The following is a 16,062-nucleotide window of genomic DNA, read 5'->3' on the forward strand; positions in this document are numbered from 1 at the left end:
TTGTTTCCTCAGTATGCATTATGCAGGTGCCTTTAGTCAGACTGCATTCATGTAAGTTGGTAAGCAAATAAATAGAAATATATTTAAGGCACCTATTTACACTCTGAAGAGTCTTTATGGCAGCTGGGAGACTAGTAGAAACCAAGACTATAATTGCTAGTTACCTGTATGTGTTCATGCTTTGGATGAGTAGACAGGACTTGGCACATGCTCACTATATGCCCAAAAAAGGATTACAAGTGACATTTAGATGTTGACAGCTTAAAAAATAGAGCAGGGTAGCCAAGAATTATAGTGTGACTTCAGTTATTTAATTTATTGACTGGCTTGTCTAGTGCCAAACTAGAGCAGTAAAGCACTTAGCTGAAGTGAGGCAGATGGTCAGTGAAACAACATTTCTGTGGAGAGTGGTGCTTTTATCCATTTTTTCAGTTCTCTTAGTTTTATTATCACAGTATTGATCCAAACATCGGATTTTGTATCAATTTACATCCCCTGATACGTGATCAGGATAAGAACAAATGTAATCTTTCTCCAAGAAAGATGCAATTTTAATAAGCCTTCTGGAGAAAACAGATATGGCAATTTTCATGGAAAAATAGAGGTCAACCCACAGTTAAATACATATTTAAATCCCTTAAATGCATTATTCTGCATACACATTTCTGTTACATTACCTTTAAAAACATTTTGTTCCTTGTTGCTTAGGAAGATACCAGTGATCCATAATGCAGAAGCTCCTGTTTTGAGTTCCACAGTACTAAATGGTACTAAGCAGGTTGCTGCTAGCCCTGTTTTACAATTTTTTCAAAAACAAAGTGGTTTAGAGTTTGGAGATTTTTTTCATCATCACAATGAAACATTGATATTTTCGTGAATCAGCCGCTTTTAAGATGGAAAATGTTACTCTATATTTTTGAGACCAAGTTTACTGCTCGGGTGAGTCTTAGTCTCTGCCTTTTCCTGCTCTGGTTCTAATGAGTAGATAAGCTCAAATGGGGATTTTTTAATGTCCTCCACATCCTGTATCTGAGCTCTGGGGCAGTAAAATGGGAGTTCTGGATGCCTATGGCAGCTGGTGGGAGTGCACCTGCACCAATGGCTCCCCTCGGCCATGCCTGGAACTGGCATTCCTCGCAAGGCACAGACCCAGTCACGGTCTCTGAGAGCAGCCAAGGTACAGCACACCATGATATTTATGCAGTGGGTTTGACTGCAATTTTTGTCTTATCTCTGTCCTCTAGAGGCATGACAGTCCCCAGTGTGGGCTGGTCTATGAGGCAGCCCAGGCAAGGATCTTCAGTGACTTCAATTTTCTCCCCCAACTTCCATTCTCTTACATAATACATGCAGCATTCTCAGATTTTATTTGTTTTGCTTGCTCCATATTTTCTTTTTTGCAAATTATTTTTGGTCAGAAAAGTAAAAAAAGGGATGCCAGAGTACAGCATGGTACTTGCAGTGAACTACAATTCACCCCCAGGGCTTTCACTGGGATGTAAGGAGAGTGGGACTGAATTATATGGCACTGCAATGGTTTTATGTCCACACCACTGGCTGCTCAACTGCTTCCATTTGGTATAGTCTTATTCCATTAAAAAAAATTTAAAACCTCAACTTTTTTTTAAGAATAAGCAACTCTCCTTTACTCTGGATTTTTGATAGAATATCAAAGCTACTCTAGAATACAGATATTTTGCTTTCAAGATATCCAGTTGAACCTCTTCACTAAAATGCCAAAAATTGCAGGAAAATTAAGATATTCTTAAAGCATCCTGGAAGTAGATTTTTATGAGCAGTTCTTGAAGATGATAAGAGTTTATGTGGGTTAGGGGTTGATTTGACAAGTTCATGGAAGTGAAATCCTTTGGGATTTCCTAAGTTCCCAAGTCTTGTGTAGTTCAAGAGCTGCAAATGACTGGAGAAGACCAATAAGTCTTGTTCTTGTGCTTTTGCCTAGACACCCATTTCTGACTTTAGATTGATTCAGTATGTTTGCTCCTATGTTTTAGCACTATGAACTCTCTGCAGAACCATGGCAAGACAGAGGCAGGACTTCAGCCCAGAGCATGAAGCACAGTGTCCTAAACCATCATAAGGGAGTGTGGTAGGAAGCAGTTTCATTGAATCTGAATTTGTGTTGGAAGAGATTTTAAAGGTCATCTAATTACATGTAAGGACACCTTCCCTGAGACCAGATTGCTCAAAGCCCCATCCAGCCTGGCCTTGAACATGTCCAGAAATGGGGCATCTAGACCTTCTCTGGCCAACCTGGTCCAGTGCCTCACCACACTCACAAGAGAGAATTTCTTTGTTATACCTAATCTAAACCTGCTCTCTATATTTTTAAAATCATTACACCTTGTCCTATCACTATGATCCCTCATGAAGATTCTATCCCAGTCTTTCTCATAGGCTCCCTTTAAGTACTGAAAGGCTTTAAAATCAAGTTTTAAGGATTCCCCAGAGCCATTTCTTCTCCAGGCTGAACAACTCCAGTCTCTCAGCCTGTCCTCACAGTAGAGCTGTGAACTTCCTCCCGCAGGACAACATCCTTGTGCTGAGGACCCCATAGCAGGCACAGACCTCCAGGTGGGGTCTCAGAAGAGCAGAGTAAAGGGACAGAATCCCTCCCTCAACCTCCTGCCCACGCTGCTTTTGATGCAGCCCAGGACATGGTTGCTTTCTGGGCTGCAGCACACATTGATGGGTCATGCTGAGCTTCTCATCAATCAGCTCCTAAGATTTTCTCACCAGGGCTGCTCCCAATCACTGAGTCCCTTTGTTTGTACTGATATTGGGGACTGCCACCACCAAGGTGCCAGACCTTGCCCTCAGCCTTGTTGGACTTCATGAAGTTCACCCAGGTCTGCCTTTCATCCTGTCCTTCTGTTACCAACAGCACCTCTCAGTTTGGTTTTGCTGAGTGATCACTCAATCCCACAGTCCATGTTCCTGACAAAGAGGTTAAATAATATTGGTCCCCATAACATGAGGGGACCACTCATCACTGGTCTCCACACAGACAGTGAGCCACTGACTGGCACTCTGTGAGTAGGACCTCCCACCAATTCCTTATCCACTGGGTGGTCCACCTGTCAATTCTATTTCCATTTTAGAGACTCTGCAGGACAATATCAAAAGCTTTGCACAAGTCCAGCTTTCCAGGCACTGTGTGGTTTGGCTCAGAGTTAAGAAGTTGCTGTATTGTGTGGTGGTGGTGGTGTTTAACATACACACCAAAAAGAAAAGAAAACACCCCTGAAAACTCTTGCTCAAATCCAAACCCAGCAGTGATCTGCTTAAGAAAAATAATTTTACATTACACATTCCCAAGGTAAGGCATTTTCATGTAAAAGTAATATTTGTCTCTGTGCTGAGCTTCAGAAAACATAGACTGACAGATTCTGGTTGTGTAACTTAACAAGCTATCGAAAGCAACTCTTCTAAGTGTAAAAGGGATGAGATAGTGCTAGAATTGTTGTTTATACAACAGACCATGTCTCTGCTTTGACTAAAGTTTCCTGAATTGAAACTTAAGTAAAATGATAGCAGTTATTTAAAAATTACTGTACTATAGAAAGAGTTTCTTGAGAAACAATCCCAACTGCATGCACAAAGTAATGGCAACAAAAATTCCCTCCTCCTTATCCTAAATAATAAGTTGTTTTCCTTTTCTTTCCTCTCTAAAAGAAAAAAAAAATAAAATAATTTATTTTTCCTTCACTAATATCCATTATTAACATTTAGATAATTCATTTTTCCTGGTAATTTTTCTTTGTTTATAATTTTTCATAGTAGGAAATTTTTGAGATTCAGAAAGCATTTGGTTATCATGTTCCTCCTCTGGCCAATAGATGGGACTCTTACCTCTGATATCCCTTCTTTCTTTGATCTAATTGCATAGATAATAATGCAAAGACCATTCTTGAAATCTGAAACATGAGAGATATGTTTCATCTCTGAAAAATGTATCAACAAGGGATACAGTTGTTGACATCTCAAATAAGCCAGATATGCAGGAGATTGGAGATGCAGAACTTGAGGTTAGAGCAGGTTTATCTTTCAGACAAAATGTTAAAACCACTTATTGCCTGAAGGCTTTTTCCTCTGAGGAAGGATGCATATTGTAAGAGCCAGGTAACATAATAAATAAAAACCAAACCACCAAACAGGTCAAGTTAATTAGGGGAGTTAGTCAGGACTGTGTTCCTGTTGCTTTTTACTCTCAGACATGAGACTGACACACAAATTCCTAAAGCTTATTAGGAGCTGGCCTGCATTGGAATAGCAAAACTGGATTTTGTTGGAAAGCACTGGTTTGGGTGATAAATAGTTCTAAGGTGAAATGGTTCATGGAAATAGCTCTTTCCTCTTATTTCTGATGAAATGTAGGTGGGTTTCAGCCTAAGTGGAAATGCACCAGCTCCCACGATAGACCTAAGGACGGACTCTTGTATTCCAGCTTTCCTGGCTGAGAAGTTATTGGTGAAAATACTGGAATATTATCAGTGACATTTGGAGTCGGTGTCCTAAACTTGATGGCAGGGAGTCTGGGACCTCTTTGTGGCTATTGTGGTGTGTGGATAGTTCTTTTGCAGAGAGTCAGGGAGATGAATGCCTGGAAGACCTACTTCAATTAACACTGTGTTCAGAGATTGGCCCTCCAGATTTAATTTCCATTGCTTTTCCTTTTTCCTGTGAAATTTTTTGATTAACTTGTCTTTCTAGGTTTTGGAATAGAAAGGAGAAGATGAAATCCTAAAGCAGAACTGCAGTGTCCCACAGTGGCATGCATTTTATTTTATAGCCCTCAAGATGTGAAATGGTGAGCAGTTCAAGGGTGTGTTGCTGTCTGCTGCCCTTGTTGCAGCATTGTCCCTGCACATTTCCTTTTAGTTCCCGTGTGTTTGGTTTCCCAGTGGATTGTGCCCTGTGCCTGTTGCCTGAGCACCTCGGGGGATGCTCAGCAATGGCCTGAAAAACACCACACATTAGGACACAAATGTGAGCATATGCAGAGTGTGTGTGCAACAAACACACAGCAGCGCCCCGAGGGCATTTGCCCAAAATTGATCAGATGAACGGGGATGATGCCATCAGGCCCCATCTGATGGTGCTGATGGGTGGGATGGCCATCAGTCAGAATAAGCAGCAACCAGGGAATTGTGCATGACTTCTGACACAAAGGAGTCACACAGAAGAGATATGAAAGGCATGTAAAAAAGTTGTGACAGAGCTGGGTTTGACACAGCCAGAAGCTGCCCCACCAGCAACACCAGCTCTGCCCAGGCCAGACAGAGCACCATTCCTGAGGGTACTGCAGGTGCCTGTGTCCAGTTGGACAGGACAGCAGCACTCTGGACAATGCATACTTGCAGCATGCAAGCCTGAAAACATGGAGTGCTGGCATTTATGTATTTATTAGCAGTTCATTATGTGCTGAAAATTGTGGATATTACTGATGTCATCCTAATTTTACATGAGACTGTCAGGAGGCTTTGCCTCAGCGTGTGCCTGGCTGGACCTTGTGCTTTGAATGCCCACAGGCTGCTGGAGAGCAGTAGCTGCACTCCTGGAGTGTGTCTCAGCTTTCATTTCATCCAGATGGAATCTGTTCCGCACAGAAAGAACTCAGCACTCCAAAACCGTTCCCAAAGCATGGAAAACAGGCAAATGGAAGTGTTGCTGACTCACCCAGCAGAGTGCTAGGGCAGTGTGCCCTCAGCTGAGCACAATATGTTCCCATCACATTGATATCTTGCCACCAGGTCAGAAGCACGAATGAGCTGCAGCAGAGGGGCATTGAAAACACCAGTGCTAAGCTGCCTGAAAGCAGCTCAGCTTTTCAGGTGGTGTGTCTGACTCTCACACCCAAGTTTTGCTGGCAAAATGAATAATTATGTAATGTTTTCATTCTGTTCTGCAATAAAAATCCCAAATGAACTTGATTGGTATTCTAATTTATTAGAATTTTATCTATTGTTTTTTAAGCTAAAAGCAGTCCTATTTTTAATTGCAGATAATTCAAGTCTCAAAAGACAGGGAGGAGAATCTCTTGGCTACAAAACATGGCAATCCCTTACTGAGCCATTGTCACTACTGTAGCCCCCCCAAAAATCTTGTTTATGTTTTTTTGAGATAATAAGGTATGTCAACTTACCCTATCTTTGTGCAATAAATGAGCTATTGCAGTTCTACACTACAGGCAAACCTGTCAGCTGGTAAAATGAAATATTTCCATTTTTTTGGGTTTACAGTCTCAAGAGACTTTCCTTTGAAGCAGGCAAACTCCACCCCCTGCAAGCTAACTGTCAGGTGTGCCATTAGTCAAAGGGCTTTTGGCAAGTTGTGCAGCATCCCTCTCAAAGCACATGAAAAGGAGTGGAGGTTGATCATCTACTGGTTATAAAAGGGAAATAGGGGAAGGGAGAAGGGAATTTCTTGATCATGTTGAAGTTCTACAAACAAAATGTGTCATTCTCTTTAACAAGGACTTTCATTTGTCCCCAGGCTGTCAGCAGGCCGGCCAGACTGCTGAGTCAGATCAAATGTCATCTCAAATGATCGAAAGTTGTCTTCGTTCACGCTCGCTGCTCTTGGTTTCCCTTTGCAATGCTCTCTAAGTGTTGTTTGCACAAAACTTTGCTTGGGAATTGCTTTAGTGAGCAAATGTGAAAGTGCATGTTTTTTACAGGACAGCTCAATGTCCAGCACATAAGTACTGCACAGCAATAAATTAGAATAGAATAAACATGGCATGTTTAGGTAGCACACATGTCTCCGCTGTCCCTGTTAGGTAGCACATGTATCTCTGCTGTGGAGGAAATGTGCTTCCAGCTCACAGAAACACCTCCTCTTGTCACATTTTGTCTAAATTATTTCATTCATTTTTTGAACCAAGCCAACAAGGTTACAGAATACTGAGTTTTCCTGAATGTTTGTGTTGTTGTTAAATATTTCTCTTGTGTCCTAAGTGATGGATTTGTTTCTCACCTCCTACTTGCCTCCCCTGCATTCCCCAAAACATGATGAAATTTATGACCTGAACATTTAGAGAGATGAAGGGAAATATCTCCTTATGTTTGACATGATTAACCTCTATCTTCAGCAGCAGAAGACAACATTACTCCAAGCACTACAGGTGTACTTTGAAAAGAGCAGAACAATTTAAATGCCTAGTAGCTTCACAAACAAATTCAATTTATTGAGAGTAGTCTGTTATTATATTTTAAATGCTGCATGTCTGTATTGGAAGAGAAGAAGCAATAGAGTTTCCTCTAGAGAGAGAACTGCCCAACATATCAGTGATTTTCCTATTATACTTTCTCAAGAGTATAATTGTCAGTGTTGATAGCTTGAAGCTCAGTTTATTGAAAGAAAAATCTGAAATGTAAGGAAAACCAGTTCTGCTTTTCATGGCAACTTGAAACCATAATGAGATGTTTCTGACCTATGATGCACCTGTGTGTGCCTTTTCTGGCCTCCACACCTGAGGATGATGAGTAAGAGCCTCATTAAACTGCTTGGAGTCTGTGGCTGGTTGCATGAGGGGTTACTTCTGTACTGTAGCTGTGATGAGGGCTGGAGTCTGGCAGCCCAGAATTCAGGCAGGCTGCACTGCTTATCATCTTCTTGATTCTCTGTGCCTTTTGCCTCCCTCCAAGGGCTCCACAATAATCCTTGGTGTGCAGAATGTGAGGACATCTTACAGTGTTTTGTATTCCTGGGGAAATGTGAGTGCTAGGTCAAATGATGCTTTCAGCTCCCTCTGGCTAGATATATTGATTGAAGTGTAGTCCATTAATATAATAATTATGAACCCATGACCCAATGTTTTGCTCTCCTGTACAGAACAGTTACTGTTTCATAATTGCTTTTGCTGTTTTCCAAGCACACTTAAAACCCTCTGCACTATCTACTAGAATGGATGACCTTCTTTGGCTCTGAGTTCAGGTAAATGATATAACCAAACATTTCTACCCCAATTCTCCAAAAATGATAAGAGCTGAATCAACCAAGCAATGACAACAGAAATGCCAAATAAACTAAGGACCCAGGATGACCTTACACAAAATTGATCAGTTTAATCCAGGATAGCAAAAAACTTTGTCAACTTTATCTTTGGGAGCTAGAAGAGACTGCTGTTTCACCATGCTCTGGTGGTGAGATATGCAAGGATGTGCTTCCAAGAGAATGACCAAATTTGGTAAGAAAAGAGGGCTGAATTGCCCACCTCTACTGGGCACAATAGCTGGTGATAACATGTCCAAGAAAGGGAAAACTGAAAAAGATGAAAGCATCTTTTCTGAAGATTAAGACCCACTGGTGGCAGACTGTTAAATATGTCTGTAGGGATTTGGTCTTCACCAAGAGAAGGCCACCCACTCTCCCAGGTTCCCTCATCATTTAGGTTCCCTCCCAGGTTCCCTCATCAGCAATCCAGAGGGAAGGAGGAGCAGGTGGGCTTCTGCTTGCCCTGGCAGCCAGCAGGGAGGAGCACTAGCAGGTGGAGGCCACCTTGCATGGCTGAGCTTCCTCTGCAGCTGGTAGGTCCAGCACTGGGAGGCTCTTTGTGAAGCAGGATGGCAACTGAGCACTTTGCTTGCCACACTCTTGCAGCCTAAGAGGGAAAGGTATGATGAAGAGTACAGACTTGGTGTTCTTCTCCATGCAGAAGAACAGTAGGGAAGGTGGTTTCCAAAACCAGGCAGCCAGCTTCTCTTCTGACAGTGGAAATAGGAGATCATTTAACCTGCAGCCTGCTGTGCCTGATGTGTGCCCAGTGTGCACCACACCTGCATTGCTGCACCCTAAAGGATCACTGGAATGAAGGTGAGACTCAGAAACACTAATAATTTTTGCAGACAAATGAACTAACAAGAAATTACTCCGTCTGCAATGCAGAAATGTTTTTATCTTCTTTTTTTTTTTTTTTCACTTGCTTAACAAGCCAGCAGTAAATAAGTAAATAAAATAACTTTGGAAGAACGTGTTGTTATCAGTTCTGCACAGCTGTAGTTTAAAGGAGAGAAAACTCCCAGCTTTCAAAACTGGCAGTCCATGTTATGGTGGAGGAACCCATTGCAGAAGGTGCACATCCTGGTGTGGGTCTCTACCCTGACCTCATGAAAAATCCTTGCCTTTCAAGCAAATCTAAGAACTGGCAACAGTTTCACTGAGCCGGACTGGAAAGGACTGTCTGCATCACAATTGCTGCTATGCAAGTTTCTTACACTGGTAAGTGTCAGGTCTTTGGGATGGAAAGAATTAATTGCTTTTTCAAAAGAGGGGAACAGAACAGCATTACATTTTCACATTTAGAGGAAAAGATGTGGTCCTTTCCACTTTCTAAAACATAGTTAGTTTAATTAGCAAATTTCTTGCACTTTTATTTTCAATTCAACAAACTCTTAGAGCATCCCCTCTTAGTTCTTGGTGCTATACAAACATAAAATAAGGGTGAATACCTGACAGAGGGTGATCTAAAGAGGCAACAGAGACAAAAAGTAGGACATAATATCTTCAGTTATAGCTGGATACCAAGGTACAGAACAGCTAAGTCATTTACTCAGGTCATGATTGGTGTGGATTAATGTTTCTTGATCTGGTTCAGCTCTTAGCCCAGTGCTTTATACATTGGTGTTATGTACAAATTGACAAAAATGCTCTTTTTTGATCAATTTATTATGATGAACAAGTGAGATTTAATTGTAAGATTTGGGACCAGAAGTATCATTATTACCAGATCTTTTTTTTTTTTTTTCCTATTGGCATGTTGTAATGGGACATAGTCCTGAGCAGTCATAAATTTGTCAGATATTATCATAAAAGCTGCTTTTGTGATTAGTACCATTCTCCTTAAAGCAAGGAAAAGTATTTCAGCCACAGCTATTCTTTTCTAGGAAGCAGAACATTACAATGAATGTGTCTGTCTTATCCTCCTGTGAAAAATCAGTATTATATAAAACAGGGGCATATAGTATCTATAATAAAAAGTAGTGCTTTTTAGAAAAGAGAAATTATTACTTAGGTGGATTTTTCAAAAGCAAAAGAAAGAAAAGTCAAAAGAAAATTAAAATAGCCAAAGCTATTTCAATATTCAAAACCAGTGTTCACAGTCTCTTCTGAGTTATATAAGAGAGCACACTAAGAGAAGGAAAGCACAATTTATCTAAGAAAACATTTTTTCTCTTTGCCATTTTTCCTCCTACTTTTTTCTTTTTTCCAATGTCTTTTTCAGTACTTCTCTGATACTGAGTTGAATGCTGACGAGTCAATACTTGAAATAAATATATATGACCAAGATGAAATGCTTGAAATTTGTCACCACCTCTGACTTTCCTGGCTGAAACCTGAGAAATTTAGCAAGGTCTGCATTTTTTTGATGAATTATAAAAAAACAAGGTCTCACTGAATGGCAGCACAGCCTTCAGGTGTATTGGCCCCAGTTTCATAACATCAGCAAACTTGCTGAGGGTACATTCTATCTGTTTGTCTCTTTTGTATGTTCACAAGTTAAAAATAAAACCACCAAATCAGAAAAAAAATGTGTCTCTAAAATCATTACACTGGCAGTGGAGCCAGAAGCAGGTGAAATACCTTAAATGAGTTCCAACTTATTTAATATCTCACTTTTTCTTTACTTCTATGGTAGACAAATAAATTAAGAACATGTAGGTGCAGACACAAACTTGTTTTCATGTATGGGTCATTAAATAATTGACATCTGCCATAAGAAACAAAAAAATAATGATGTGTTCTTTCAGGCTCTTTTCAATTATGCACATTATCAAGTTAGCAGGAAGGAAATCCAAGTTTGAAGGCTCTGTACTGGCTACTCATATTCATGAGGTAGATTTGGGAAGTATAACAGATCCTTTTATGTTTTGTTTCAGTGGTCAGGAAGAGTTAACCAGATGAAAGAAGGATGTCATATATTTCAACAACTAAAAAAGCAGTTGAAGTGGGATGCTAAAAGTCTGTCTGATGGCTAACAGAAGGGAAGAGAAAAAGGAAGAGTTGTTCAGTGCCTTTCCTGCAAAGAGAAGGGGATCAGATGAAGCAAGAAGCTGGAAAATTAAAAACAGGAGTGTGGACATATTTCTTTTCATGATGGTCTGAACTAGTATGGCTGTCTTATATTAAAAACTATTTCAGCATAAAACATCCAAGCTCAGTTTCAACTTTTAAAGCATACAGAAGGAAATATTTTCCATTAAGGTAAAGATCCTGTAAATCAAACAGAAAGACAATCATGTCCTGGCTGCATCGACAGCAGTGCAGCCAGCAGGGTGAGGGAGGGGATTCTGCCCCTCTGCTCTGGTATGACCCCATCTGGAGTTCTGTGTCCAGCTCTGGGGTTCCCAGCATAGGAAGGACATGGATCTGTTGGACTCCAGAGGAAGGACATGAAAATAGTCAGAGGGCTGGAGCACCTCTGCTGTGAGGAAAGGCTGAGAGTTGAGAAGCTTGGAGAAGAGAAGCAACCCAAACTCCCACAACAAAAGAGGGCTAGTTTACAATATTTGAGTAAATTTCAAATCTTCCACAAGATATTTCCTCCATGAAGGAAATCAGAGTGCAGAACATACATGTAAAACTGTTTTGTTTTGGGAAAAGGATTGAGAAAGTCATTGCTTCCTTTCATTAAATTGACACACCACATGGAAAAATATCAACATTAACTTAAAATCATATGTTATTCCTTATTCTCCTTTGAAGATTTTGTGTCATTCACATTTTTCTTTGAGAGACAATTTATTTATTAGAGGTTTTTGGATGCGTAAACATCAAGTCTGATATTACTGCACTTTTAGCCCAAAACACCTCTATTCTCTTTTAGGAAAATAACAAAATAAGAACTGCCAACACTGACTCCACTTAAAGGTCTCCTGATCCTTACAAGATCAGGACCAATGGATTTCATCAATAGTTGATGACAGCTGAATACCTTTAGGTTTGGATATAGAAATTAAAGCTTCCACTAGAGCAAGAAGCAGCTATTTCACTTGGTTAAGATGTAATATGTGATAGAACTGCACAAAAAAAATTGTTTAACTCCAGTTAGACATTCCTCTTGTTACTTCCATTTTGCCTCTTAAATAGACTGCTGACAGCAAAACCCACTTCTCCTCAAAGTCAAGTGGAGGAGTGACTAAAATCTTTGGATTTTAGGGAAAAGGCAGGACCTAGTGTTACAGTTAGTGAGTTAAGAAGAGGCAGTAAGGAGAAAACTGGTGGGTCTGTCTCCCTGGGGCTTTTTTTTACTATGAACTTCTGCAGCCCACATGAATAGAAGGCACATGGAGAAATTCATATCTCTGTGGGGAGCCTCAGTCCAACTCTCCAACATGAGCCCTGGCCACACTCTTCCAGCACATTTTCACGTTATGTTTTGTTTAGCATAAATAAGCTTTTTTTTTTTGACTGATGTGTCATTAAGTGTTTCCAAACCCTTTGATACACAGCAAAAAAAATCAGAACTACTGCTTGCATTTTGACAGGTTTCTTCTTTTTCTGGCAGGCTGTGCTTCTCCCATAAAAGAAGAGGTATTTTAGAAGGACATCTTTTCATTTGTGACTCATTTTGCATAGTAGTATCTTCATTGACTTGAGGCTGATAAAATATTCTGTTTCTCTTTCATGGCTCCAGGGCTTTTTTCCTTTTCAGAACTGGTTTGGGTTTTTTTCTATAATATCATGAACCCTTGTTTGTTGTTCGGGTGGTTTTTTTTATCTTGATGTGGGAACTGCTGTCTGTTCAACCACTCTGCCTCTTTCTTCTCCCGCATTTTTGGACTGGAATCTTCAGTGCAATGCCACAGAGGGATGTCTGCTCCATGTAGATGTAGAACCTTACTTTGCCTTTTGTCTTTTCCTTATTTGCTTTGAGAGCATCAGCATACCTGCATTTCCTACGTATGAGATGCTGATGCAGAGTGATGAGAGCAAATCTACAAATTATATTCTGGAGACTTCTCTGGAGTTACTATCTATTGATTCTGATACCTCCTTTTTTGTACTCAAACAAAGCACTATCCTAATCCACTTATTTTGCATGATAAGCATCATGAAATGGACTTTGCTGATGATTTTTGGAAGCCATTTTAATTCCTCTGAACTATTTTATCACTTCAGTCTGAAATTACCTTTCTCGGATGAATTATTCTGTGAAAATAATGATATGTTTACCATAACTGGCTTGCTAAATAAGTGTTGAGTCCCCTATGATTAATGTGCTTATTCTTGTCAGCAGAATGAAGCTGTAGCCTATGCAAATATGTCAGACATACCATGGAGCAATTTCTAGAGCCTTCTGGAAATCCTTTTGGTGCAGTTCTGACCTGCTCAGAGAACTTCATCTAGGTTTATCCCTGCTCCCATGCAAGTGATGATATTTGCAGTTCTAAGTTAGTGAAAGTTGTGATTTAGGAATGTTCTTCAGTTTATTACTCCTGCTAAAAACACTGCCAGTCACAACTCCCCTCCAATGGGAGGCACAAAAAGCAGAGATTGATGTAAATAAGAACAATGTACTGGAAACAGCAATGACAGAAGAAAACAAGCAGTAACAGCAATATCAATAACAAAAGTATACAAGAGAAAGTGATTCCCATGCAAAGATGTTCACTGTGAGCCCCAAGACAATGAACAAATGGTGAACAGTTTCCAACCTCCAACCACCTTTTTCTCTATTGAAAGCCACACCTTTCTTCTCAGAAGCCAGCCAGTCCCTTAGCTCCTTCCCTGGAAATGATGTGAGTGCTATGGAATAATCTTCTGGCCATGTACACACAGGTCTGGGCTGCATCCCCTCATGACTACTGCAAAATAAACGCCTCTGTACTGGAAGGAACCAGGACAGAGTATTGGCTTTGTGAGGCAAGATTTTGGTAATGGGGTCTCTTTGGCAATGGAGGGGGCTACAAGAGTGGCTTCTGTGGGAGTTGTTGGAAGCTTCCCCCATGTATGGCAAAGCCAATGCCAGCCAGCTCCAAGACAGAGCTGCTGCTGGCTGAGCCCATGGGTGTTGGTGGTAGCACCTCTGGGGTAACATATTTAATGGGGGAAAGAAAGTGGTGCAACAGTAACTGAAAGAGAGGAGTGAGAGTATGTGAGAGAAACCTGCAGACAATGAATCAGGGAAGAAGAAGGTGGAGGAGGGACTCCAGGCACCAAAGCAGAGGTTCCCCTGCAGCCTGTGGTGCAGACCATGGTGAGGCAGCTGTGCCCATGCAGCCCATGGAGGTGCACACTAGAGCAGAGATCCACCCGTGCTCCATGGAGGACCCCATGCTGGAGCAGGTGGATGCCTCAAGGAGAGTGTGACCTTGTAAGAAGCTCATGCTGGAGCAGGCTCCTGGAAGGACCTGTGGCCCCATGGAGAGAGAAGCCCACGCTGGAGCAGATTTGCTGGCAGGAGTTGTGATCCTGTGGGTGACACCTGCTGGAGCAGCCTGTTCCTGAAGGACTGAACCCCACAGAAGGGACCCTGCTGGAGCAGTTTGTGAAGAACTGTGGTCTGTGAGAAGGATTCATGTTGGAGAAGCTTGTGATGGACCATTTCCTGTTGGAGGAACTTCATGCTGGAGCAGGGGAAGAGAGTGAGGTGTCCTGTGCCAGGATCAATGGTCTCTTCTACTACCAAGACTGGCCTCAGGGCATTCACCATGGTTTTGGGACAAGGACTTTTGGAGGAGTACATTTGCTGAAAGGGACCAGCACACTTGCTTGCTAGAGCCTTCACGATGTCAGCCTTCACCACAAGCACATCATAATTTGGACCAAACTTGTGTGGAGATGTGACAAGGGAAAGAAGCCCAAGTGTTGCCCTGTTCTTTTAAAAATTTAAAAGTTCTTTTAAAAGTTTTCTATGCCTTCTGATGTTTACATATTTCTACTGGAGTTTCTCACGCATGTTCATGTAAATAACTATTGTTTTGCATTCTTCCTTGTGGGAGGAGAGAATTGATGGACTGTTGGTTTGACCAGTGTGGTTGGAGAGGTGGCAATTTCATCTTCCAATCCACAGTCACTTTTGGAATTCTATATATTGCGAGATCAGAAATAAAAGTTGCTTCCTTTTGCTCTTTTGATCTTAGTGTAAATGCGAGAGTTATTTTGTGTCATAGTGCGACACCCAAGTGCTTTGCTTATTTCATCGCTACAGACTCCCAGCAGAGTCACAGAAATTCAGATGCATGAAGGTTGCTGGCTCTGCTCCAGCTCTGAGCTCCTTTCAAACAACAGCATGCCACAGCAGCACTATGCCCAGTTACACTTCCACACAGAGTTCATCTTTATTTTGAATCCTTTTGGTAGCTCCCATAGATTTTAGCTACTGTTTGTCTGGTGTTCAAACAATGATTAAAAAAGAATTACTCCAGTTCTTGCTATAACTTCAATCATAATAAAGTCTTCATGTAAAGAAAAATGGCTGTTTTGTTTGTCTCAGAAAACGGAATGACACTTCCAGAAACAGACAATGCCTTTTTCAAACAGACTGATTCACTGTGAATGAGGAGAGCTTCCCAGCTCTGCAGGGCCAAGTAGGATGTCCTTGATCTGCATCACCATCAGAACAGAGAGGGGAATTCTGACAGATTGCTGCTGCACTTTTATTTTTGAAAGATAAGAGATGTGGTACCTAAAACTATTTTATCTCCGTTCACACCCACTTCTGTCTCAACCTTGAATGTGCTGCCTCAAAGCCCCTGGATTTTTCAGTTCTGCTGTTGTGAAAATGCCTTGTGAAGCAAGATTAAGCCTTCTGGAACCTGCTGTCTTCAGCCTAAATAAATTGCAGAGGATGCAGGTTTCAATGTATTACAGGTACTTAGAAAATCCACAGAGCTTCCATGTGCCTTAGCTGTATGTATTTCAATATTTAACATAATTTCAGCTGTGATAAAATGATCTGGCCATTAATGCTGCGTTGTCAAGGAGATTATTTGACCTCTTTCAGATGGAGTTCACTGTGTGGAAAGCAAAACGTTCAGCATAAACAATTCATTTTAAAAGAGCATCCATGCATAATCATTGATGCTGTACAAAAAAGCA

The 16,062-nt window shown here is 41.0% G+C and overlaps 1 long non-coding RNA gene across 1 annotated transcript; it reads left to right on the plus strand.

The window, feature by feature from the left end:
- Positions 1-9,026: 9,026 nt before the first annotated feature.
- On the plus strand, positions 9,027-15,399 carry LOC128819864 (uncharacterized). Its single transcript, XR_008440772.1, has 3 exons — positions 9,027-9,240; positions 10,899-11,223; positions 12,527-15,399. It is a non-coding gene; the product is annotated as an uncharacterized LOC128819864 (long non-coding RNA).
- Positions 15,400-16,062: the final 663 nt, after the last annotated feature.

Source organism: Vidua macroura, chromosome 1, assembly GCF_024509145.1.
Source record: "Vidua macroura isolate BioBank_ID:100142 chromosome 1, ASM2450914v1, whole genome shotgun sequence".
NCBI classification, from domain to species: domain Eukaryota; kingdom Metazoa; phylum Chordata; class Aves; order Passeriformes; family Viduidae; genus Vidua; species Vidua macroura.